Consider the following 27598-nt stretch of genomic DNA (forward strand, 5'->3'; position numbering starts at 1 on the left):
AATATATAAAATTACATATACGTGTGTATATATATATATAATAGCCTGGCAGGGACTCTCACTAGCACTGTTTGTATAGTAACTCTTTTGATCCTCAAAACACCATAAGACTCAATTTTATTTTAAAGATGAGAAAAATGAGGCCCAGAGAGGTTAAGTCAATGAATCAACAACACACAGCTCATGAGGCTCTAATACAGCACTGGTTTTTGCCATAGGTAGAGAAACCTGAAAGAAAACATTGTGTGATGTGCCAGTGTGGTCAGCAGTTAGAACTCCCATCTGTTGCAGGCACAATTGTGCCCTGGGTCACCAAGATGTCGTTCCCAAAGTATAAGCCGTCGAGCCTGGCCACTCTGCCTGAAACCCTCGACCCGGCCAAATACAACATATCTCCGGAAACCTGGCGGGCACAAGCCGAGCGGTTGGCCATAAGAGCTCGCCTGAAACGAGAGTACCTGCTTCAGTACAACGATCCCAACCGCCGAAGGCTCATCGAAAATCCTGCCTTGATTCGTTGGGCCTATGCAAGAACAACAAATGTCTATCCTAATTTCAGACTCACTCCTAAAAACTCACTCGTGGGAGCTCTGTGTGGATTTGGGCCCCTCATCTTCATTTATTATATTATCAAAACTGAGAGGGATAGGAAAGAAAAACTTATCCAGGAAGGAAAATTGGATTGAACATTTCACCTCTCATATTAAGTCTGGCAATGATGACTGTATGTATTCCTGCCTAAATAAATCATCTACTAATCATTAAAAAAAAAAAAGAACTCCCATCTGTTGCTCATATATAAGTCCTGTGGAAATCTAAATTCCTCTGCTTTTAATCTCTACTTAGGTATAAACATAAAGTGGAGGAGACGCACATCCAAGCTGCCTTAGTCTAACTTTCCTTAATACAACATCTTTAAGCCCTTTGTATTTTTCTCTGATATTTCCAGGTATGCTCTCTCTTGTTTAGGAAACTCTCTCAATTTATGAAATGTAATTGTGCATCTTTAGGCCGGGCGCAGTGGCTCACGCCTGTAATCCCAACACTTTGGGAGGCCGAGGCGGGTGGCTTACCTGAGGTCAGGAGTTCAAGACCAGCCAGGCCAACATGGTGAAACCTCATCTCTACTAAAAATACAAAAATTAGCTGGGTGTGGTGGCAGGCTCCTGTAATCCCAACTACTCGGGAGGCTGAGGCAGGAGAATCCCTTGAACCTGGGAGGCGGAGGTTGCAGTGAGCCAAGATTGTGCCATTGCACTCCAACCTAGGTGACAAGAGGGAAACTCCTTCTCAAAAAAAAAAAAAAAAAAAAAAAAAAAGAAAAGAAAAAAAAAAAGAAATGTAATTGTGCATCTTTTTATCATGTCCCCTACGGTTCCTTTAAGGAAACAATTTTATTCAGACACCTTTTTCAGCACCTAGCACCATGTGTATGAAACACTTGGCTGACACTATCACAAGATATGAAAATGATTTTGTGTCATGTTAAATTGTTGGTAGAATGTGCCAAAGAATCATTCCCAGAAGCTCTGATGACTCAGACATACAACCAAGGCATAGTAGATTATTTTTTCCAACAGCTAAAATGGCACAGCCCCATGGCAGTTGCATTTTAAACATTGGGAAAAAAAAAAGAGGAAAAAAAGATCATTCTCTTGGCCTACTTGCTTTGAAAATGTGGCACTCTTTAGAAAAATTAAATACAAAATATAAGTAGAGAAATTGATACGGGGTGCATGTTTTCAAAACTTTTACCGAAAATAGGACTTCAAACATTTTATAGGGCATATCTGCAATGTGCAGTTGAAATGATCATAGTTTCATTTTAATAAAATGCAAATGCATGGATTGGTGTTAAGTAGACTCTACTGAAAAATCTGCACAATTTGCCTACTCGGTGCTGTAGAAAGCACTGCACCTCTCTGCTTTGTACTCACGCACTGTCGTCTCCCTTGTTGTAGAGGAAGCTTCTGAACAGCCTTTTCCAGCAATGAGCCTGAAAGCAAACTAAAACCCAAGTTGCCACCAAGATGACCTAGGCCTGAATACCCCCGCTGATCTTTTGTGGTTAATCAGTCACAGTTGGTTCTGAAAGAGAAGAAATAACCATTTTTTCTTTCTACTGTTGCCCAATGGCCTTAAGTTGCAGCTTGAACACTCCTGTGCATGCACAAACTCTCCCAGCTGGTTTAAATGCTGTAGGATTAATTTTCAACCTAAATAAATCTAAGTATAATTTTCTGTATCTAAAAACCTAAAAAGCTGTCAATCATCTTGTTTTCTAACCTGTTTCTCTTAGAATCTTTAAACATATTTTGAAAGCTCAGCCATGCTGTCACTTTAAAAATAAGTATGATAACTTTGGCTTGCTTGCTCACAACCTTTGTAAAATAAGCAGTATGCAATCATCAGAAACAAGAAAATATGAGATTAGTTTGTTAAATAAGGTTTATTTGTGCATGCTTCTGGCTCTCACAAACTAGAATCACTTACCTGTTAAAAAAAACTAAGGTTGAATGCATGAAAATCAAACTCAATAACTAAAAGTAAACGATGAGATATCTTTTGTCAATATTTTTCTTTTGCATGTCATCTGGTTCTTCAAACCCCCCAAAAAAAATGCATATGAGTTTATCCCTTGGTGTTTCAAGGGCATGTATTAGATTTGCACTATTATTGCTGGCTAGCTCTTGGGGAATTTCAGACCCTACTCCTGAATGTGGCTTGCACGTTCAATTGCCATTGGAAGAAAACAAGAAGTAGGAGCAATATTGTTCTATGGAGTTTGGCTGCCACAGAAAATGTCATTACTCTGCAAAAATTAACCTAAGCCCTTTGTTCTACGCAAAGATGGCCACAATGATCAGAATCAGAGAACAAATGTATCAGTGTGGACAAATCTGAATCAGCCATACAGAATGTAACAATAAAACTGGGAGTCAAAGACATTAATATGGGCCATCCCTATCCAAGCCAGGCCCATGGACAAAGGGGTCCTAGGCTATAAATGGAATTCTCCCATCCTTAAGATGCCTGCATCTCTCCAATGGAGATGGCATCTGCTGACTGGCCACAGAAGATCCCTCCCAGTATGTGAGTTACACAACTCCTCTTTTTTCCAGCTTTCCTGAATTCTAAAGAACCTGATTAAAATTAACTCCCACTGAAGATTGTGTTGACCATAGGATGTCTCTTTTCTACAACAAATAAAATATTGGCATTTGGTTTCTTAGAAAAAAGCCTGGAGATTAATGGGCTAGACTCTCCCATATAGTCTATGTTGAGACTCCAGTATTATCTCCAACCCCCTGCAAGATTTGAGGCATGTTACTCAGTTTATTTAATTCTCAGTTACTCACAAAAGAGAAAAGTAGCCCCTGCTTGTCAGCAGCTGACCTGGTAATGTACCCTAAGCCCTGGCAATGCTGGGAGTTGGTCTGTGCCTTGCAGCTAGCTAGGTTGTGCCACTGCCCTGTTGAACATGAAAAAAAAAAAAAAAAATCATGGAACAGCAACACCAGGCAAAATGCCTCCAGTCTCTTTGGTAAAACATAGCAAGAATCACCTTTATTCTAGTTCCTAACAAGTTACCCATATCCATCTGAGACCATCTCAGCCTGGACTTCATTGTCCATATCACTATCAGCATTTTGGTCAAGGCCATTCAACAAGTCTCTAGAAAGTTCCAAACTTTCCCACATCTCCCTGTCTTCTGAGCCCTTCAAACTGTTCCAACTTCTGCCTGTTACCCAGTTCCAAAGTCACTTCCACATTTTTGGGTATCTTCACAGCAGCACCCCATTCTCAGTAGCAATTTCTATTATCATGCTGCTAATAAAGACATACCCGAGAGTGGGTAATGTATAAAGGAAAAAAGTTTGACTCACAGTTCAGCATGGCTGGGGAGTCCTCAGGAAACTTACAATCATGGCGGAAGGGGAAGCAAATATGTCCTCCTTCACATGGTGGTAGCAAGGAGAAGTGCCGAGCAAAAGGAGGAAAAGCCCCTTACACAATCCTCTGATCTCATGAGAACTCACTATCATGAGAACATCATGAGGGTAACCACCACAAGATTCAATTACTTCCCACTGGCTCCCTCCCATGACACATGGGGACTATGGGAACTACAGTTCAAGATGACATTTGGGTGAGGACACAGCCAAAGCATATCACCATGCCACCTAGTAAAATGGTCAGGCAAGTTTAGACATACAAAAGTGACTATGTGAACTGTATAAACCAAGTCAAATGGAGTAAAACTAAAAAAGAGTCTGTGTTTAGTGTAGAATCAGTGGAAATATGTGAGGTTCAATCAACATGCTTACTAAGAAATAGCATAATTTAAATTACTTCTTGTGATGCTTAGAAAGAGATACATTCTTTAGAGCAAATTGCTGACTTATAAATCACTATCATAGACAATTGCTGGAAGAAAATTTTCCACTTGCAGAATGAAGTGTGCTCATGAAAGCTACACCTACTGGTTTTAGATCGGTGGGGTTTGAAATAAAAGCATTTAATTTTTCAATTTTAAAACAATCATGTTGTGGACCATTTCAGAAAGAACTAGAAGAATCTGAGAGCCTGGGAGCTTATTCAGAGTCATTTTTTTTTTAAATATGGAAACCACTAAATGTACATTCACCATCAATTCCTGCCCGAGCTCTTGAGAAGGTAAATCAGCTACTGATCAAACTTTGTTGCAAACCAGAACTCTATACAGAAATAAAGGAAAAATCCAAGATAGAATACACTGATTTTATTTTCTAATAGTAGAAACATTTAAACGTTGTTGTTGTGTTTTAATCTCATTTGAAAACAAATGCAAATTTGACAACATGAGCACTCGCCACTAAGGGGTGTAGAATATATCCAACTGGTTACCTAAGACACTTGAAAGAACTAGTAGGATCTCTCTTTAATTCCCATGTTAGTGTAGAAGCTCCCCTAAAATCAGGAAACATGTGTAATGACTTCCTGTGGGGGGTGCATGGCAACATATTCAAGCTAATGTAGAAGACATTTGAGGTCGAGGCATGGAAAAATACTGAGGCGCTGTGTGCATGTTGTTCGTGCATGAGACTAGAACTCCTTGTCCCTGGAAACAGGACAGGGAGTAGTCTGTGTGGTAAGGAGTGCTGAACACAGCCTCCTAAGAATGTGGTTTGAGTGTTTTTTACAAGGTCATATGTGCCTCATGACCCAACCGCAAAGAGCCACCTGGTGGATGTCTTTTGTTCATGTGAATTGTAGTTTAAACAAGCTCTCTCCGGCCAGGCGCGGTGGCTCACGCTTGTAATCCCAGCACTTTGGGAGGCCGAGGTGGGCGGATCACGAGGTCAGGAGATCGAGACCACGGTGAAACCCCGTCTCTACTAAAAATACAAAAAATTAGCCAGGCGTGGTGGCGGGCGCCTGTAGTCCCAGCTACTCGGAGAGGCTGAGGCAGGAGAATGGCGTGAACCCGGGAGGCGGAGCTTGCAGTGAGCCGAGATTGTGCCACTGCACTCCAGCCTGGGCGACAGAGCGAGACTCCGTCTTTAAAAAAAAAAAAAAAAAAAAAAAAAAAAAAAGAACCAAGCTCTCTCAATAAATATTCAGGTGGATGGATCTTGGGGCAGCACTCTCTCAGAAGAGCTGTTCCCTGCCCCGTTCAGCTGGAATTGTCTGAGTACTTCATTCTCAGCGTTCACTGCAGCTATAAGCTGCACTTGCCTGTTTACATCTGAGCTCAAAAGACATTCATTAAATTAATAAAAGGAGATTTTAAATAATTAAATGTTTTTGAACTTCCACACAAACGTGCCTCTTGCACACCTAAAATAAATACAAAACAGATAGGGACAGGAGGCAGGGAAATTCTGGGCAGAAGAGAGCAGATTCCCGGTAAGTGCTCCACCCTCAAGCCAAAAAGCAACCACGGCCCAAAGTGAGAATTTACATTCCTGTTTTCCCACTCGACTGCTGCCTTTTCCAAAACCACCCATGGCCTGCCCTGCACCACATCCTGTGCCCATAAAAACTCCAGGCATAGCTTGGAAAGGGGAGAAGCAGCTGGACATCAGAGATTATGGTTGGACATCAGAGAGAAGTAGCTTGACTTCAGAGGGACAGCTTGATGGCATAGCTTTGGAGAAGATTCTGGCCGGGGATGATGGGGCTCCTGGGGAAGATTATCTTCCCGCTCCATCCCGTTTTCAGTTCCCCTTCCTGCTGAGAGCTACTTTCACCAGCAATAAAATCCCCTGCATTTACCATCTTCAATTTGTTCGTGTGACCTGACTGCTCCTGGACATCAGTCTGTTGCGGGATCAGGAGGATCAGAGAGAGACCTCGGGGTGTATGCAGGAGGATATCTTTATTATTGAGTGCACTCAGACCCAGCAGACTCAGCGTCCAACGACTGGGCCCGGAACAAAGACAGCACTTGACTTTCACACACACTTAACAAAAGGGGGTGCGCTAGCTTGAAGTAAGCTTACAGTGCCGTGAAAGCAGGGATACAGAGGCAGGACAAACTGAGGACTGCATATGACCATTGCCAAGCAACCCAGATGTCTGTTATCTAGGTTTTGCTCTAAAGTGCCTTGCACTGGTTTATTTCATAACCTTCACTATGGTGCCCAGGCAGCTGTAGTTCAGGCAGCTGTAGTTCAGGCCTAATCAGGCTTCTCATGACCTTTGTTGTAGTTTTTAGATAAAACAGAATACTTGAAGTCATTAGTTACAGAGAACAGGAATCTATAAACTCATTCCATAAAACAAAGGAAAATTTGTTTTTCTTCTCCTTATGTTGAGGGAGTGCTGGGAGAGTCTCCAGAGCACATTAGGTAATATTATCAAGACTTTTCCTGGGTCTGGGCTGTGCCTGTTGTGCCTCTGGGAAAAGTCAGCCTAATACAGGAAAAGTTATTTCTCCTTCTTTTTGATTTTATTTTTCTTTAATTTCCCACCTCAGGACAAAAACTTGCGTGCCATGAGTGTGGGTGCAAAAGGCTGTCACACTGACCCTCCACTGAGCTGTTAACGCTCTCTGCGGATGGCAAAGCCAAACAGGCAGTGTAACACTTCCTCTGGGGCTTCAGGGGTTGCGGGCTACCCTCTACTAGATGCTGCCATGGGGCTGGTATGGGGCTCATTCTTGCTGGTGCCCAAAATTGCTCGCCCTGGTTCCTGTACCTGCTCACCTGTCCTTCCCCTCCCACAAGGGGTGGAGCAGTGAGTGAGTAGGGTTCACCCCCGCTGGCCCCGAAGCAGCCGGCTAGTTCCAGCACCAGTGCACTCCAGTTCCCACCTGTGAAGGGGTCAGGGAAATATCCTGTTTCATTAAGAAACTTTTAAGGAACTAGTAGGGTCTCTGTTTATTTCCCATGTTGGGGTGGAAGTTCCCTAAAAACAAGAAACGTGTAACAAGTTGTCTGTTTACATCTGACCTCAAAAGACACTTATTAAATGAATGAAAGGAGATTTAAAATAATTAAATGTTTTTGAACTCCCACACAAATGTGCCCCTTGCATACCTAAAATAAATACAAAATCACATTTATTAATTATGAATTTTGTGTTTCTTTGTGATCCCATGTTCTGTCATTTTACAACTACATTTAAAATATAAAAAACAACTTAAGGGAAAAATGAAAACAAAACTTTCCTCATACACTAGATGTTTCTCAAATGGATACTATCTCTTTTGATGATAGCAAGAGTATCTTTACTCACAAACATCAATATGTTAAGCACATCGTCTATTCACAGAAATAGTACAAGTTACAGAGAGGAAATGAAAACAAAATGTTTCATTTGATAGGAATGGTGAAGCAGGAAATGAGAAGAGTAGAAAATGAACAAAGGCATGCTTTTCTTTTTCTATCACTAAGCATTAAGTGATGCCAATTTGTTATTTTCTTCTTGGAACTGCATGGGTAGGGTTTTAGAAGCCGGAAACTGCTGGATCAAATAAGGTTCTTGGCTTATGCACTCCCAACGCTGTTTCCCCCATTCCCTGGGGCTTCAAGATCATTCACACAAAAGGCATGCTTTTGAATATTCAGTAATATTTTCTCCTGCTGGTAATTTGCTCTGCAGACTGTAATGTTTCACGTTCCTAAGGATTGACAGAATGTTGCTCTTTAGGGATAAATGTAGCCCACTGAGAAGAGGGTCAAGATGAAGGATCAAGATGCAATTAGATGTTTCAGAATTTACATGAGATATTATCCCATGTGCCTATCAATATTGCAATCCAGCAAGAAAACAACACTTGGTTAGATGTTTCTGGAACTGCACTAGTTTGCTTATCCTGATATCACAAGGTAAGTGCTTCTTTCAATTATATTTTACCTTCAGATTATTTGTAAAAACTAAAACAAATTCAAACAAAACAAACTACAAAAGTGAGACAAGGCAGTGAATGGGGATTCTGTCCCAATGCAGATCCCGGGGATTCTCTTACTGGCATGATGAATGGTTAACAGCTACGCTGCATTATGGAAGTAAAATGCATTCCTCCAAAAAATGGACCAACGAATACATAGCTTGGGCCTTTAAGGTCATGTCAACCAATGGTTGAAACCACAAGGGATACATGCTATCTGAGTGCCAACTGTCATCAATATAACAAAGACATTTGAGATGGGGATGTGTCTCTGAGTGGCATTTAGCTTCCTCCCAGAGAATTGAGCCTTGACTGTCTGCATTGGAGCCGTCAGCACACAGCCCTGGGTGGTCTTCACTACCCAGCTGTTGGGTCTCAGAAACCCATACTTCAAAATATGGCACTTTGATGTGCTGAACTGAAGAAGAAGCCTCAACGTCTCTCTCATCTTCTCCCACTCCCTCTTGTCTCTCAACCCTCTGTGACCCCCAAAGCACAGGAGGAATTTGTTTTCTGAAGTTGTTTATCTGCCTAAAGTCTGGACCCATCAAAGAAGAAAACAATGACCTCTGGTCCCTTCCCTGAGATTCCAGTAACTGAACTCATATCGCAGGAAGAAAGAATGAAGTCTGTCAACACACTTGGACAGACTTTTGTGACAAACCACTGTCTGCTCTGTAAGGCCAATAGACTTTGTTCTAAGCCACTGTATGTTCTTCAAGCCCACTTAATTCCCCTAAAAATCATTTACTATCCCCCTAACTATCATCCAGGAGTCCTCACCTCCCTTTCCTCTAGGAAGTAGAGTATATAAGCATATCTACCCCATTAAGATATTGGGTAATCAGTCTCCTACTCCTTCCTGCCAAGCTATCCACATTAAAGGAAATTCGCATGCCTTTTCTTCAATTAATCTGCCTTTTTAAGTTGATTTTTCAGTGAACCCTCAGAGGGGAAAGGGGAAGTTTCTACTAGGTGCCTACACAGCCAACAGCTTTGACCAAATCTTACAGGATAGATTTTTGCACAGTGCTCAAGCTGAAGCCAGGAACAAAGCACAGGTTCTATGAGTTAATAATGATGAGAAAAAAACTCAAGTCTAAGGGGTGAAAAATAGGAAAACCTGTCACCTTAATACAGTGTGTATTTTCTACAGTGGGAAAGAAAAGGTGTGGGCAGATATCTAATAGTTGCATATGCAGCTGAAAATATAAAGTAATCTAAATACTAGATCCAAATGCCAGATTAACAATTCTTGCAGTAAATATCATCCACTAATAGTCCCAAATTTTATTATAAACCAAGTAAATGTAAGTAATGTTTTGGCATGTGGTTTAAAGAGTGAATAATTTGGGCAGATGTTAAGAATACACTTAACGTTAGAAAAACTAGACCAAAGTTAGACATCAAACATCTTTATCATCCTAAAAACAATTTCATCTTCCCAAATGTGCTTCATTTCAGATGAGCTATTTTACCCACCTCTCTGCAGCATGGGACTTATCTGCGGTCTTGTAACTAGAAATTATATGGCACTAAAAAAGATTACCAACTTTATCTTTCCCTTCTCTGTTAAAAGTCATCATTTTTAAGTAATTATAATAAAAAATGAAAATGAATGACATTTTGAAAAACGTCAAAAAGCAGCATATGTTGGCAAAGATGCTGAGAAAAGGGTACAGTTATACACTGTTGGTGGGAAGGTAAATTAATACAACCTCTATGGAAAACAGTATGGAGATTTCCCAAATGACTTAAGTACCATTTGGCCCAGCAATCCCACCTGTGGGTTTCTACTCAAAGGAAAAGAAATGGTTCTATCAAAAAGACACCTCCACTCATATGTTTATCACTACACTATTCACAACAGCAAAGTCATGAAATCAACTTAAGTGTCCATCAACAGACGACTGGATATATAAATGTTTATATATACCATGGTTTATATATCCATGGAATACAACCCAGTAGTAGTCATAAAAAAGAATGAAATTATGTCTTTTGCAGCAACATGGATGAAACTGGGTGGAGGCCATTATCCTAAGTGAAATAACTCAGAAAGTCCAATACTGCATGTTCTCACTTATAAGTGGGAGCTAAACAACAGGTGCACGTTAACATACAGGGTAGAATAATATACACTGGAGACTATAAAGTGGGAGGAGGTGGAAGGAGGAGGAAGGGGCATGAAGGATGAAATACTACCTACTGGATACAGGTTCCACTATTCAGGTGATGGGTACAATAAAAGCCCCAACATCACCACTATGAATATACCCATATAACAAAACTGAATCTGTAACATCTATAAATTTATAAACATTTTTAAATAAAAAATAAAAGGCATATAAAAGCAGGTTTTCTTAAAACATTTTATTTTGCTCTTAAAATAATTTTATTTCTTAAAACACGTATTTTGTTAGTAAGTACATACATTTGCTAACAAAATAGTGGAAGCAAATACAAAATATAGCATGTAGCTGTCAGCCCAGGGCCCTGTAAATGGCATGCTTGCATCATGTAACTTCTGACCATATGACAAATGGAATGGATAGAAACTAGATACATATAAAATTTTCTCCTTTCTACAAGTTCACAGTTTCAAAGACATTTCCTAAAGTCTTTCCCTGGTCAAAAGCATGGAAATTTAATTATCAACTCAAGTTTGCTCTGAGATCAAATGGAGACACTGGGGTTGTCAATAGTCAAATTAAATCCTAAGCTAAAATGCCCCTGAAAGTAACAGATAAGGAAGAAGAGAGCCCTGGGGACAGTTTAGTTTAGTCTTCCAAGTCAGGATGCTGTGGGGTACGATGACATGTTTTGTTTGATTGTTGTTTAGTTTGTTTATATGCTCCTTTCAGGACCTTTTCTACACTTTTAAAGAGAGCATTCCAGTGAAGTATATGACAACTTCGGACTTTATTTTTCTTCTACTTAAGAGGAAATTCACACAACATAAAGTGAACCATTTTGAAGTATACTGTTCTGTTCAATGGCATTTAGTACATTCGCATTTTTGTGAATCTATCTCTAGAAATTTTTCATGTTCACAAACTGAAACTCTGTAACTATGACACTCTAATTCCCTATAGTCCTCTTCCAAGCACCAGCAACCACAAATCTACTTTCTGTCTCTATGAATTGAATCCAAATATCCATCAAATGAAAAATAGATAAACATAATAGAATGCGGTCTATCGTACAATGGAATAGTATCCAGCCATAAACCAGCATGCAGTACTGACTGATACATGCTACAATGTGGATGAACCTTGTAAACCTTGTAAACATTTTATTAGGAGAAAGAAATGAGATACAGAGTGTATGATTTCACTTATATGAAATGTAAGATTATGTGAATACATAGAGACGGGTTTTTAAAAGTTACTTTATTTTCTACCACTCAAAAATTACCATGTCCATTCCAATACTGCAGGATATGAGATACTGAACATGCTCTAACATGGTGATGATTACATATAGTCAATTAATCACAGATACCATAATGATTTATTTTATTGTGCTATAATATAGAGAATATGAAATTGATCATTTAAACTATTTTTTGGTGTATAATTGAGTGGCCTTAAGAACAGTCACATTATTGTCCAACTGTCCCCACCATCTATCTTCAGAACATTTTATACCTTTCCAAACTGAAACTCTATCCATTAGGAAGTAATTTTCCATTCTCTCCGCCTCTCAGCCCCACACAAACACCATTCAACTTTTCGTCTCTGTGAATTTGACAACTCTACGTACCTCATATTGGTAAAATCATACAGCATTTGTCCTTTTGTGACTAGCATGTAGCTTACTTCTCTCAGAATGATGTTCTCAAGGTTTATTTATGTTGTAGCATGTATCAGAATTTCCTTTCTTTTAAGGGCTGAATAATATTCCATTTCAGCAGTGTCTGTGTGTGTACACACACATAAATATACACATATATATCACTTGTTTATCCATTCATCCATCAATGGACAGTTGGCTAGTTCAAAAGTTCAGTTTTTAGCTATTGTGAATAACATGGTTAAGGACTGCGCATACGAATATCTCTTGGAATTCCTGCTTTCAATTCTTTTGAGTATATACCCAGAGGTAGAATTCTTGGATCACATATGGTAGTTCTACGTTTACTTTTTTGAGGAACAGCCAAAGAGTTTTCCACAATGACTGTACCATTTTACATTCCCACCAGCAATGTGAAAGAGTTCCAGTTTCTCCACATCTCCGTCACAACTTCTTATTTTATGTTTACTTTATTAACAGCCACCCTAATGGATATGATTTCCATCATCTGAAAACATGATTTCTTGTGTATTATTGAGAATGTCAACAATTGAGATTTTCAATGTATTGGCCCAGGCTCCTAAGACTCAACAATGAATGAAACAAACAACAATTCATGCCCTTGAAGAGCTGACATTTTGGTGGGTGGGTACCGATTGGAAGAAAAGCAATTGAGTTGCAGTATAATTGTGGCCAAGATGGAATGAGTCATAGATTTGACTGGAAATTGGATCCACTTCTGCCACTGGCAAGTTTTGTGACCCTGACCACAAGCCTTCATTTCTTCATTTTTCAAATGTGGTTGGTTGTCCAGGCCCGTGGGAACACATATGAAGACATAAACCACTTTCACAACACCGGGGGCCCCTATTTCAGCCAGATCCAAGAGAATCTGCTCTCTGTTCACAGAATGAACACATCTAAATCAAACTCTCTATCCTGCATTTTTCTTCTGTTTCATCTCTTCTTACATTTTCTTTTCAGGTTCTATGGCGATTTGAATTTGAGACTCAATTCCAAATGCATCTCATGTCCAGTTATTCCAATGTGATGGAGAATCACAAAGTGAAGCAAGTGGGACATATTGCTAACCATGAATAAGAGGTTAGAATGTCTTGTTCTGATTAAGAGCAGTCAATTAGGGCTAATTTCCCGTAGGAGTAAAGGTAAATATTATCTTGCCTATAACTTGCAGGTGAGTGACTACAAAACTTGCATTTATCTAGCAACCTTCAGTACCATTCTGCTGACTGCTGACATCAGGAAATATCCCCTTGCTGCCTAGTTAGTGTTGTTGTCATGAATTCGAGGGTGGGAGTGGGGGTGCTTCCTGCTTGTAGACCCTTATCTTTAGACCTCCTGGATCTCCTCTATGCAATTTAAAATGGTAGCCCCTAGCTCAATCAGCCTCCAGGACTCTAACAAAGACCCTTCCATCTGTTATAATTGATGAATGGGTCCGTTGTTTAGTGATCCTACTGCCTTCTGCATTAAGTATTTGAATTATACTTTTTGGACAATATGAATATCTCAAAGTTCTTTTTATTTTATTACTATTATTATTATTATTTTAGATGAAGTCTTGCTCTGTCGCCCAGGGTGGAGTGCAGTGGTACGATCTCAGCTCATTACAACCTCCGCCTCCCAGGCTCCAGCGATTCTTGGGTCTCAGCCTCCCAAGTAGCTGGGATTATATGTTTGTGAGACCATGTCCAGTTAATTTTTGTATTCATAGTAGAGACGGGGTATTGCCATGTTGGCCAGGCTGGTCTCAAACTCCTGGCCTCAAGTGATCCACCTCCCATAGCCTCCCAACATGCTGGGATAACAGGCGTGAGTCACTGTGCCCAGCCTCAAATATCTTTTTCTACATCAATTTAGGGATTACTCATTTTGAATCGCAATAATCTCTATTTACCAAACAACAAAAGGAAGCTTTCAAATTTGAACTTCAAATGAATAAGCTCAGGATAAATTACAGGCAAACACTACTAACTTCCTATCATTGGTGTATTCAAAAGTTAAATGAAAATTCCACTACAAATTAAAGAATAGTAAATGGGACTCATTAATAATATCCTATTTGTACTCTTCCATCCATATCTTAAAGTGTTTAATAATTTATTAATCTATACTTGCACCAGAACTATTATTCCACAATATAAAGTATCTCAGAGTCAAGAGACTTTCCTAAATATGATAATAAAAAAGAAAGAAGTTTTGGCACTATAAAAACCTGCTGTTAATCTTACCCACAAGATCCTTTATATTTAAACCAATAAGCTTGCCAACCTGTGGCAAAGGAGAGCATTCATGCTGGCCAAAAGTAAAGCAAGCTTATTTCCATTCAAATGAATGAATCTCTACCAATACCCAACATCTCAAATTCAGAAATATATATATATACACACATATATATCTACTTCTACAGTAGGAATCTCTGGCATCATCCTAGTAAACTTTTTAAAAGTCTAAAGAACTTCTCTATAATGGCCATTTTTATTTTCACCAGCCAAACACTCTGCTGGAGATGCAATAAGATGATACCATCTGAAAGAAAAATCTCTCTCCCACCGATCAGTGAATTAAGGTCTCACGACGTTTAGGTATCGTTTTTCTCCATCTAGGTCCTGTAATCCATGGCCTAAAATTGGATCTTACCAGAATACAGGTCCTACCACCGGCAGGGGTCAAGGCAGCGTCTGTGAATCAGACACCATTAACACCATCTTCTGGAGAACACCTGACTTGTTTGAACGTTATGTAATCGTTACTCACCTGTCTTTAAAACCAGGAAAGGATGTTACATGATCTCTTCATGGTACCGTGGGGTGAGGAAAAAGTAAAAATAAAAAATAACACCATCTCACAAATCTTGGGTTCTGGCAAATCAGATATGTTCTAAAGAGAAGGCTATGAAACAGTTGAGTTTGAAAAAAAAAATGAGGCATTACAAGGCCATTGATTTCATTAAAAGTCCATGAGTCGTTTTAAAACTTGAGATATATTTGAATAAGACCCTTTTTTTAAAACCTGCATTAATCTTTGATTTTAATTTTTAGGAACCTCCATTTTCAGATGGCACATGCCCAAATTGCAATTCCAAGGCAGAGCATTAATGAGCATTTGTAATCAGATCTAATAATAGAGGTAAAAGACAGAAAGAATATAGCAAGGTAAAAGGTTTTGCTTTATATTTATAGCCTGTAATTTAAGAAGGAAGTGTGAAATATAGCTCTGCATATTGCTGGAGCAAAAGCACAAGTTTTGTGGCCAACGGGGAAAAACGCTTTTACTCCTTGTCAAACTGATGGAGAAGTTTTAAAGGCTCAGGAAATAAACTTTTAGATCATGCATGACTACATTATTTGGAAGTAAAGAGGATGCAAGAAGGAGATGAAGAATCCCAAACTGTCCTTAGATCTTCTTGCCAGAGTGTGGCCTAGTAAGGAGAAAGCCAGGTGGCATCCTGAATACATTGGTTGTGCACACATGTGTAGTGAAAACATCTGAAACACCTACATTCATACATATATATTGCAATAATGATGTGTTGGGTGGAGTGGGTTGAGTAATATCCTCCAAAAATACATGTCCACCTGGAAACTCAGAATGTGACCCTATTTGAAAATAGGGTCTTTGCAGATATAATTAGTTAAGGATCTGCAGATAAAATTATCCTGAATTGAGGGTACAGCCCTAAATCCAATGACTGGTATCTTTATAAGAAAAGGAGATGACACATACAATAGAGGGCAGACAGCCTAGTGAAGACAGAGGCAAACACCGAGGCCACCAGGGCTGCAAAGGCAAGAAAGCATCTTTTTCTGGAACTGCCCAGGGAAAGGCAGCCCTGCCAACACGTTGATTTTGAACATCTGGTTTCCCAAACTATGAGAGAGAGTAAATTGCTCTTGTTTAAAGCCATCAGATTTGTGGTCATTTGTTATGGCCGCTCTAGAAAACTAATACATGGAGATTACAGGATCATTTAGAAAACGTGCCAGCCAATTGCAAAATTCAGCAGAACTCTTAGAAAACCATGGTTTATGGTCTTTTCATAATGAGACATTTAAAATACCCACGGAAAGACCTAAAGAAAAAAAAAATTCTACCGTAGAGCTCTACTGTTTTGCTTTTATAACTCTCACAATCTGTTAAAAATATAAAGATACGTAGATTTTTGTAAACTACAGGTTTCAATTCAAGATCAAATGCATGCCACAAATATAAAATATCTCCATTCCAGCTAACTATGTGTAATGAATTATGATACAGGTATACATAGATATTTCGGGGAACATGGAATCTTCAGTGTATGTGAAAAAGAAACAGCTGCTGAGTGTAAAGAGTGGAAATAAACACGGTTTACATGAAACTGGGCATTCACTGATTTTGAGAATCAGGAGTTCACTCAAACTAAAAAAAAAAAAAAAAAAAAGGGTAAATAGATTCACTCCTTTTTTAATTAGCTTGCATTTTGCAATTTGGAGTCAAGAATCCTGCAACGGCTAATCATTCAGAAACTGCTTATTGTCTAGTAGACACTAGGGAGAGAAAGGTAGTATGAGCTATGACCAAATCCCTCAAGGACCTTAGAAACTGGTGTCAGGAAGCACACCTATAACCCCAGCATTTTGGGGGGCTGAGGCCAGTGGATCACTTGAGCCTAGGAGTTCATGACCAGCCTGGGCAACATGGTGAAACCCCCCTCTCTAACCAAATATAAAAATTAGCTGGGCGTGGTGGTGCATGTCTGTAGTCCCACCTTCTCAGGAGGGTGAGATAGGAGGATCAATTGACCCAAGAGGCTGGGACTTCAGTGAGCTGTGATCATGACACTGCACTCCAACCTATCTGAGAGAGCGAAACCTCATCTCTAAAATAAAATAAAAATAAATCAATTTTAAAAAGTGAACATCCTGGCCAGGCACGGTGACTCATGCCTGTAATCCCAGCACTTTGAGAGGCCAAGTAGAGCGGATCACGAGGTCAGGAGATTGACACCATCCTGGCCAACATGGTGAAAAACCCGTCTCTAGTAAAATACAAAAAAATTAGCCGGGCATGGTGGTGCAGGCCTGTAGTCCCAGCTACTCGGGAGGCTGAGGCAAGGGAAACGCTTGAACCCGGGAGGGGGAGGTTGCAGTGAGCCAAGATCACGCCATTGCACTCCAGCCTGGCAACAGAGCAAGACTCCATCTCAGAGGAAAAAAAAAAAAAAGTGAGGATCTTAAGATGAGAACTTGACCCGGTTCATCCGGATGAATCTAGGTAATCATAATGTTTTTTTGTTTGTTTGTTTTATAAAATGGAGGGTTAGAAACAGAGAATGAGATCTAAGATACGTAGCCAGTCTTCAAAAGAAGACAAACAGACAAACCAAGGAAATGGATTCTCACTTCGAATGCCAACCTATTTGGGACTTTTAGCACCCAGAACTGTGAGATAATAAATCTGCATTGCTTTTAATTCCCTAGAGTTAACATTAGAGTTGTAACAAGTTGTGATAACTTGTTTCAGCAGCAACAGGAAAGAAACAAATACAGATACAAAGTAAGGAATGTTTTTCGAGAAGGAGAGACTCATCGAGAACTCCAAATATTCTGGAAAATCAAAATCAAAATTCAAAACTTTCCAGAAAATTGAACCCTGAGAGTGCAGAGTGGAAGGCATTAATGGAACTGATAAGTAGTTTCATGGAGTAGAAGAGCTAAATTCTGATGGAAATGGGTTCGAGAGAGAAACAAGAAAAACAGTGCACCCAGACAGGATGTTAACTTTGTTTCTTTGAGGGCATGGGGGCCATTATTTTGCCTACTACAGTGTCGAGAATACTGCAACTTCTCAATTTTCTTGCTATCATAGTAGATGCACTCTGCTTATTGTTTATCTTTCCAAACTCTAAATATTGGAGGGTTGAAGGCTCTGGGTCTTAGAACTTTTCTGCACATCCTCTCACATAGAAATCTTATTCAGTTTCTTGGACTTTAGATACAGAATGCGATGACATGCAGCTTGATCCTCTCCCCTAAACTCCAGACTCACATCCATCTGCCCACTGTCTTTGTCTGTTTGATGATTAATACAGGATTCAAATTTAACATGCCCAACCTTGATCTCCTCATCCCCTAAACTTATTCCTTCTATGGTCTATTTCTTTTTTCTTCTTCTTCTTTTTTTAATGGAGTTTCACTCTTGTTGCCCAGGCTGGAGTGCGGTGGTGTGACCTTGGCTCACTGCAACCTCCGCCTCCTGGGTTCAAGTGATTCTCCCGCCTCAGCCTCCCGAGTAGCTGGGATTACAGGCACCTGCACCATGGCTGGCTAATTTTTGTATTTTTAGTAGAGACGGGGTTTCACCATGTTGGCCAGGCTGGTCTTGAACTCCTGACCCGAGGTGATCCACCCACCTCAGCCTCCCAAAGTGCTGGGATTACAGGTGTGAGCCACCACGCCCGGCCATATGGCCTATTTCTTGTTGTTCACAAAGTATACTTCTAACCAGCCAGGATTATCCTGGAATCTTCTCATTCTCTGCTACCTTGCATCCAATCTATCAGCAAATCCTGTTGGATCTGCAAGACATCCAGAACAACCTTTTTCTTTTCTTTTTTTTTTTCTTTGCATTCTCACTGGTACTGCCTTGGTTTAAGCTGGTATTATTTCTTGGGTGGATTATGCAACAACCTTCTAACCTGATGCCCCTTTACCTAGACAGCCATTTCCTTTCTCACTAAGAACAAGACACAAGTCCTTAAAAGGCATATAAAATGTGGCTCATGCTGACATCTCTGAAATTAGGTGCTACTATCCCCTTCACCACTACTTTCCAGCTGCACTGATATTCTCAGGGACTCTGTGGCCACAGGGCCTTTGCACTGGATCTTTCCTTAGCCCAAGATGCTGTCCCTCCAGGTAACTGTATGGATCACTCCCTCACATCAGTATTGCCTTATCTGTGAAACCTTCCATAACCACCTTAGTCAAAATTTTGGCACAAAATTTCTAATTTAGCACCCTTCTCTACTAAATATTTCTCCATAGCACTTGTGATATCATATTCTACTGTGTATTTTACGATACTTGTCTGTGTTGTTTTTTCCCCTACTGGATAGAAATGCTGTAGGATTGGGGATTTTTTCTCTATTTTGTTTGCTTCTCCATTTTCAATGGAAGTTGTTATACCATGTGTCAAACAGCAGGTTGTCAATATATGTTTCTTGAATGAAAGAAGAATGAATGAATGAAAACCACTACTACATCTTCCTTGACAAAGCTAGTTTTGTATATATAGAAAAAAAATCTTAACTTCACTTAAACTAGAAACTCTATCTCACTCTCTCTCTGTCTCCCTCTCTTTCTCTTATTATTACTAGTATTTTTTTAAATCCAGGGCTCATTACAAAACCTTGTAAGGAACGGAGGGATGCCTTGTCCATTTTCTATTGACAGTTATAAAGAGTTATATGCCTCACAGTCAATGAATAAATTTGCACTGCACTTTGGTCAATGATGCCTTCCCCCAGTAGACTGATCAAGTCCTGCCTTACTCAGCATTTACATTCCTGAGCCAGCAATTGACAGAATCAAATCCCTAGTCATGGTGAACTGATTGAAACAAACCCTTCTTCACGGACACATTGATGGCACTCTATCCTAATACCCTTTATCTGTTCCAGCATCCTTATATTGTCTCTATACAATGATGAGACAGCCACAAGGGACGGGATAGCAGTGGACTGTCACGGTAACCATGGGACTTGTGAGATATAGTAAGTGGACAAGCCTGCTTAAAACACATAGGAGTCAATATTCAGAGTCATTGGTCAATGAGGCTGAAGATTATGTTTTCAGAAACATGAGTAATAAGAATGTGCCATCAAGAAAGTGGGGGTGGAAGACACAGAATGGGAGTGTTTGTGAATCCCACATGTGGTAAGGAACATGTATCCACATTATACTATTTAAAAGTACCCCTCCTAAACCTCAATAATGAAAAGATAATCCAATTAAAATAGGCAAAGGATCTGAATAGATATTTTTCCAAAGGATTTATACACATGTCCAATAAGCACATGAATAGGTGTTCAACATCATTAGCCATCAGGAAAAATGCATTCTCATTCTCTGCCACCTTGCATCCAATCCATCAGCAAATCCTGTTGCATCTGTAAGACACACAGAACAACCTCTTCTTTTTTATTTTCTTTGCATTCTCACTTGTACTGCCCTGGTTTAAGCTGGTATCATTTCTTGAGTAGATTACCTCTTGCCTACTTTTTCGGGACGTAGGAGAGAAGAGATACGGGACTTCTTTTTGGAATGATGTAAATATTCAAAAATAAATCCCCAAACATGATATCACTTTACACCCATTAGGATGGCTATAATTAAAAAAACAGATGAGAACAAGTGTGAGTGAGGATGTGGAGAAGTTAAAACTTTTGTGCATTGATGGTGAAAATGTAAAATGGTACACTTATTTTGGAAAATAATTTGAAAGATTCTCAAATATTTAAACACAGAGTTAATGATATGACCTATCAATTCTGCTCCTATATCCCCAATCAAGAAAAATGAAATATATGTCCATATAAAAACTTGCACATGAACGTTCGTGGCACAATTATTGACAATATCCAGAAACTAGAAATGATCCCAATGTCTAGCAACAGATGGATGGATAAACAAACTGTGGTATATCCATAAAATGAAATATTACTGAACCATAAAAAATAAAAGCATCCATGCATGCTACAACATGGATGAGCCTCAAAAACATTAAGGGAATGAAGTCAGACACACAAAAAAGCACGTATTATATGATTTAATTTACATGAAATGCCCCCAAAAGGCAAATCTATATAGACAGGTAGATAGTTAGTGGAAGCCTATCTCCTGGGGACCTGGGAGAGAAGAGGTATGGGATTTCTCTTTGGAATGACGTCAATGTTCAAAAATTCGATGGTGTTGCTGGTGTCACAATGTTGTGCATATACTAAAGGCCACTGAATTGCACACTTTAAACATGTACACTGGATATAAGTTGTTTCAAATAAAGGAAGGAGACAATGAAAAATAGGAGTTGGAGATAAGCTCAACAGGTCACTTACATGGTAAGGATCACAAGAAGATTAAGAAACATGAAGATGTATCAAAAGCCATTAAAAGTATCAGAAGTGCCAAAGAAAATGCTTATGACATTTCTGTGGCCCTCAAGAGAATAGTTCTGATGAAATATGATTGAAAAGAAGGAAACTATTCATTTCTTTCAAGATGAGAAATGCTAAGCATGTTTTAAACAAAGAAGAATGAAGAAGGATGAATGCTATTCCTAAGTAATATTGTAAGTTCATTTTTAGAAGGAAAAATTAAATAGCAATGAAGGAAAAAGATACCTAGAGGTTCAGCAATATATTGAACACAGGAATTTTGGTGGGGTAGCCTCCATGTGTTCAAAAGCACAGGATGGATTTATAATAATGTGTTTATTCTACCCACCTGTTTAAGACTATAGCCAAATTATTACACAGACATTCCCGGACTTACAATGGTTTGATTTATGATTTTTGATCTTAAGATGATACAAAAATGATATTCAGTCAGTAGAAATCATATTTTGAATTTTGATGTATTCCCAAGCTAGCAATATGCAGTACCACAGTCTCTTTGGATGCCAGGCAGTGGTCTGTAGCTCCCAGTCAGCCACACAATCACAAGGGCAAACAACTGATACTCTGCAGTGTACATGAAACATTCAACACTTTATTTATAAAATAGGATTTGTGTTACATGATGTCACCCAACTGTAGGCTAATGTAAGTGTTATAAGTATGTTCAATGTCAGCTAGGCTAAGCTATGATGTTTGGTAGGTTAGGTGTATTGATGCATTTTCAACTAATGACATCTTAAATTTACAACGGGTTTATCGGGATATAATCCCACTGTGAATCAAGGAACGTATTTTATATATGTATACATACACATTAGTGTGTGTACATATATAGACATATATATATACACACATATAGATCTGTGTATCACAAGGGCAAACAACCGATACATGTATATGTATACACACATATGTATGTACGTACACATATATGTATGTATACACACATAGATATATATATACACACCCATATGCTCCCACACCCACATATATACACATATATAGCATATATGTGTATATATGTTTACCAAGTATCTAAGAGCAACTGGGACATCTAAACAGATACTGGAATATTTTAGGAAAGAGGCAGACACTACTTTAAATGTTACCAAATATTTCTTAAAACAAACAGGAAATAGTTTATCATTCCAAAATGTTCTCCCAACACCAGTGCAAAGCTTAGTTTTCTTGTGTACAAATCATAGTGTTTCTGTGAGATCATATTATGCCTGTCTACACTGAAATGATGTTTTTTTGTTGTTCTTTTTAATGTTTAAAGATGGGGTCTCACTATGTTGCCCAGGCTGCTCTTGAACTCCTAAGCTCCAAGGATCCTCAGCCTTGCGAGTAGCTGAGACTACAGGCATGCAACACTGCACCCAGTGCTGAAATGCTTATCATTATGTGTTTATCATACCTGCCTGTTTATGATTTACAATGATGTGTTGATTTTACCTACCTGTTTATGACTACAGCCTTGTAACTGGACACAGCCTTCTCTCTATAACATCTGAGCCTCTAATAAATGCCACTATACTTAACACAGTGAAAATCAGTGCATATAATCTCAAATAATTAACTGAATCAACAGAGACTTTCTAGTGACTTATCTTCATAAAGGCCCTAGCTCATTGAAGCAATGTTGCGTTGAGCATTCTAAAATATTCCTGACTTTTTACACTGAAAATTAAACACTTCATTCAAAAAAGCAATTATTATTATTTCTAGTCAAAGGATAAAGTATCTTAAGAATGTGGCTGGATGTGCCAATCAATATGTTACAATTTTATTTGAAACATATATTTATATCGCTAAATGCAGGGTGTACCTGCCATAATTTGGTTACAATTTAGTCCCTAGGAAATTTACTTTGCACCTGTATGTTTCATCCTCTAGGGTTCATTTCCATAAAGCTAATGACTTATTAATGTTGGATTGGACAAAAATAAGACAATTATACTAGAACACAACACATCTGTCTTTGTATCACTGCTATCATGCATGTACATATGTGCATATTCATGCTTCTTGTAGAACTGCCTGTGCTATTACAGGCTTGTAGGCAAATGTCAGGGGAAAAAAAGCTGCAGGCCAGAATATGTGTAGTAGTCTTACATTTTTTTAAACTTTATGGGTACATAGTAAGTGTATATAATTGTGGGGTACTTGAGATGTTTTGGTACAGGCATGCAGTGCATAATAATCACATAGTCTTTAAACATCCTGCTCAGATTGCCTTTTAGAGATTTTTCCATTATCCTACTCGAAAGGACTGATTTCCCTGAATATATGCAGATACTGACAGAATTATCACCAGAACCCTAATTCCAATGTACTTGAATTTGGCTCTCAATTTCAATGCTTCTCCCTGGAACTTTCCATCATCCCTTGGGATACTCATCATACTCTTATTTTCATTTAGAGCACAACTTATGTCCTTCTGTCCCCAAGGAGAAAGAGGGCACGTCAACCTCATCAACTAAAAATGATCAACCTTTCACATACTGGATGAGAAGCAAAATGAAGAAAACAGGCTGAAGAGAGAAAGGGATGGTGTCTTTTAGAACTAATAATCTTAAGAGACTGTTTTGAATGTAAAACTTTCAAAGACAGAACATTTTTAAGGCATATTCTCTGTGACTACTAACTCATGCTTAAATGACATTCTACAATCAATTAACTGGGAATTATATATTGATGGAATAGATTCTTCTGTGAGTTTTGTTTGAATATTTTGATTTCTAAATATGGTTATGCATGTAAAAATAAAATTTCAGCTTCTTTAAAGAAATCCTGAATCGTTTATAAATAGATCAAGGAGAATCTCCATAGCATGACAGATGCCAGATGATAATTTTGTGTATTTGGGATTGGAAAAAAGAAGTCTTTGAAGAGAAATCTGCACTCCCATGTTCATTGCAGCACTAATCACAACAGCTGAAATATGGAATCAACCTGAATGTCCATCATTAGATGAATGAATAAAGAAAATGGGGTTTATACACATAAGGGACTATTATTCTACCTCAAAAAAAAGGAAAGAAGTTGTGTCATTCGGGACTACATGGATGAACCAGAGGACATTATGTTAAGTGATATAAGCCAGACACAGAAAGACAAATATCACATGATCTTACTTATATGTGGAATCTAAAAAAAGTCAAGCTTACAGAAGCAGAGAGTAGAATGTTCTCTTACAGAACTTGAAGCTGGAGGTGGAGAGGAAACGGGAGATGTTGGCCAAAGGTTACAAAGTTTCAGTTGGCAGGAAAAAGTTCAAAAGATCTGTTCAATATGGCAAACAAAGTTGAATCACAAGGAATTGAATATTTGAACATCTCTAAGAAAGTAGATTTTAAGTGTTTGCACCAGAAAAATAAGCATTTGAAGTAATGCACTTGTGAATTAGCTCGATTTAGCCATTTCTCAATGGATACATATTTCAAAACATCACTTTGTACATGATCAATATATTCAATTTTTATTTGATGATTAAATGAATACATTAGGGAAAAAAGCACAAAACAAAAAAAAATCTTTTCTACCTTGTCCCCACTCCTCCCTTGATTTTCTTTTGAGTCTTTTTTAAAAATCTGAGACAGGATTTCACTCTGTTGCTGAGACTGGAGTGCAATCACAGCACACTGCAGCCTCGAACTCCTAGGCTCAAGCAATCCTCCCGCCTCAGCTTTTCAAGTAGCTGGGACACCAGGCATACATCACCACATCTGGCTAATTTTTTCTTTTTCCTTCCTTCTTTTCTCTCTCTCTCTCTCTCTCCCTCTCCCTCTCTCTCTTTCTTTCTTTCTGAGACAGGGTCTCACTAGGTTGTCCAGGCTGATCTGGAACTCCTGGCCTTAAGGAATCCTCCCACCTTGGCCTCCCACAGTGCTGGGATTACAGGTGACAGGCACTGCACCTAGCCTTCCCCTGATTTTCCTTGCCCAATAAATACCGTTCCATCTGATGTCTCGCTTGTTGTTGGGTCAGCTGAGGATGAGGGAGCCTCTTTGCTCTGCTGTTCCCATCAACTATTACGTCAATGGCACCTTCCTGGTGAGAGAGTCCTTATCCCACTGCAGTCGTCCCCATCTCTGCTCCATTTGCCTCTGAGGTCCTAATGACAAAGCACTCATCCTTAATTTCCCGTGACCTTCTTCACATCCTGAATAAATCCAATGAATGCAGTGGGCATTTTGAGCCACTAGGAGGCAGAAGAGGAAAGTCCAAGCAAATGATCATTCTGAGAGCAAAAAACATGATCCTGGTTTTGTTTGCCCCACCAAAGACCTGTCCATACCTATCAATCTGCAGCCACAACCACCATGGGATTACAGTGTTTCCAAGTGTGTATTCAATGTATGGAAACCTCATTATAAAGAAGATGATGATGAAAAATAAGACATTGTGTTGTGTTTTTTTGTTTGTTGTTTTTTGTTTTGCAAAGTGTCTTGGTTTTTCTTTATCTGATAATTTTTGGATTAGAGGTTGCCCTATCTTCTGCAATGTGTTCATTCTATTACTGTGTTATCTACAGCATGGACCCCTGCCAACTCCCCAGGCTGGCTTTACCGATAACATCTGCCACCCAGCCCACAAAGAATCTTATCCTAAAGGCTCCCATTCTTTCTTCCACCTTTTGCTACTTCCTGGGTTTGAATGCTCACACACCATTCATCTTGTCTCAGGATTTCATTTTCTCACCCTTTTCTCATGCTTCTTTTACGTCTCTACTTTTGTTTATGTATTTCTCACTATGTACAATGCTTAACTTTCCTTTCTCCTCATTTAACTTTTTGCAGTGTTTTGTTTTAGTAACGCCTGGGTCCTGTTTTAGACAAAGAGAGGCAATTCTTCCAGTCAAAGTAGGCCATTTACAGAAATCAAATCAGGGGAAATCTGAGACATTTTGGTTAGAGGAAGAGAACAGAGGGATTCTAATGAAACCAGGAGCATGGCATCAAGGTGTGTTGATTCTCAAAAAAGGAAATTATGCTTTCTTTTTTAATATATATGCTTATGAACTTTTGACTTGATACATAAGATGTGTTCCATTTATCATTTCAAATAAAATCCTTCATAAAGCATTAAAGAAAAGAAATATTGTTACAAAAAAGAAATAAAATAGCAAATGTACCAAAAATAACTCCTCTAACTTCCAAAGGGGAGAAGAATGTACAGGTCATTTATAAGATAGCTTGACATTTTTCAGCAGATGTGCTTCAGGGAAATTATAGTGACCCATTGAATTCCCACTAATGTCAGATGCATGTCACATAAATGCACACCCATGGAATTCAGGCTGTAACTCTTGGGAAGAACATATTGGTCCTCTCTTCTAATGATTTCCAGGCTTCTTTTGTTGAGTGGAATATTACATGGCTCACACATATCACAAAAGCATAAAGATGAGACCACTCTGGCTGATGCTGCAAGAATGATTCAGAGCTCAGCCCACCCTCCCTCAATTTCAGAGGAAAACCCTACAAGGGAGACCAGAACAGGGAAAGTGACCACATTATTAGGCTGAGCACACGCATATGGGTTAAGTCACCCAAATTATGACTACAAATGCTGTTTCTGCTATGCATGTTGGTTGCTTTTATATCAAACCATTTCTGTCTTATATTCAGTTATGACTCCAAAGCGCCTAATAGGTTTATTCAATGAATGGTCTTAAAGAGAAAGACAACTTCAGAAGACCATGACGCAATCTACCCTAAGATGAAAATTTTCAGGATAGCTATAATATCTGAAAAATTGTAAGAAATGCACCGAAATGATCATTTGACTCAATTTATGCACACGAGACAGCAAGCCGGCAATGACATGGGAACTGGGGGTAGGACACCAAATTTCCTGATGAAACACTAGTTCTACTGCACTGAAGAGCTTTGATGTGACAAATGCCATTGTTGTGGTTAATGCCACCATCACCGTGACCCAAAGCAAACCAGTATCGGTTGAATGGAAATGAATCAGCCTTCAAGGACCCACTTTGAGGAACTTAAAAATACACTGTAAGCATCTTATCACAATTGTGTATCTTGATCAGCAGTAAGAAGTTTTTGGATAATGATAAAAGCTCCATCTGATGCTAAAGTGATACTCAATTTCTTCACTCATTCCATGGTTTACTAATTCATACTTGACATTAATTAACAAGGCTGCGGATGAGTTCTGAGTGGTAAGTCAGAGCTCTGGCTTCAGTTACACCCAGGTTTCAGTCCCTGCTCTCACTGCTAGAAGGT

General features: G+C 39.0%; 1 protein-coding gene and 1 pseudogene across 5 annotated transcripts in view; one reads left to right on the forward strand and one right to left on the reverse strand.

Moving 5' to 3' along the window:
• NLGN4X (neuroligin 4 X-linked) overlaps window positions 1-27598 on the reverse strand; it is a 340913-nt gene that overhangs the window by 106485 nt on the left and 206830 nt on the right. The gene's annotated exons all lie outside the window — the stretch shown is intronic.
• LOC100595151 lies at window positions 277-775 on the forward strand (annotated as a pseudogene). Its single transcript, XR_004028652.1, has one exon. The product of XR_004028652.1 is annotated as an NADH dehydrogenase [ubiquinone] 1 beta subcomplex subunit 4 pseudogene (transcript).

Source organism: Nomascus leucogenys, chromosome X, assembly GCF_006542625.1.
Source record: "Nomascus leucogenys isolate Asia chromosome X, Asia_NLE_v1, whole genome shotgun sequence".
NCBI lineage: Eukaryota > Metazoa > Chordata > Mammalia > Primates > Hylobatidae > Nomascus > Nomascus leucogenys.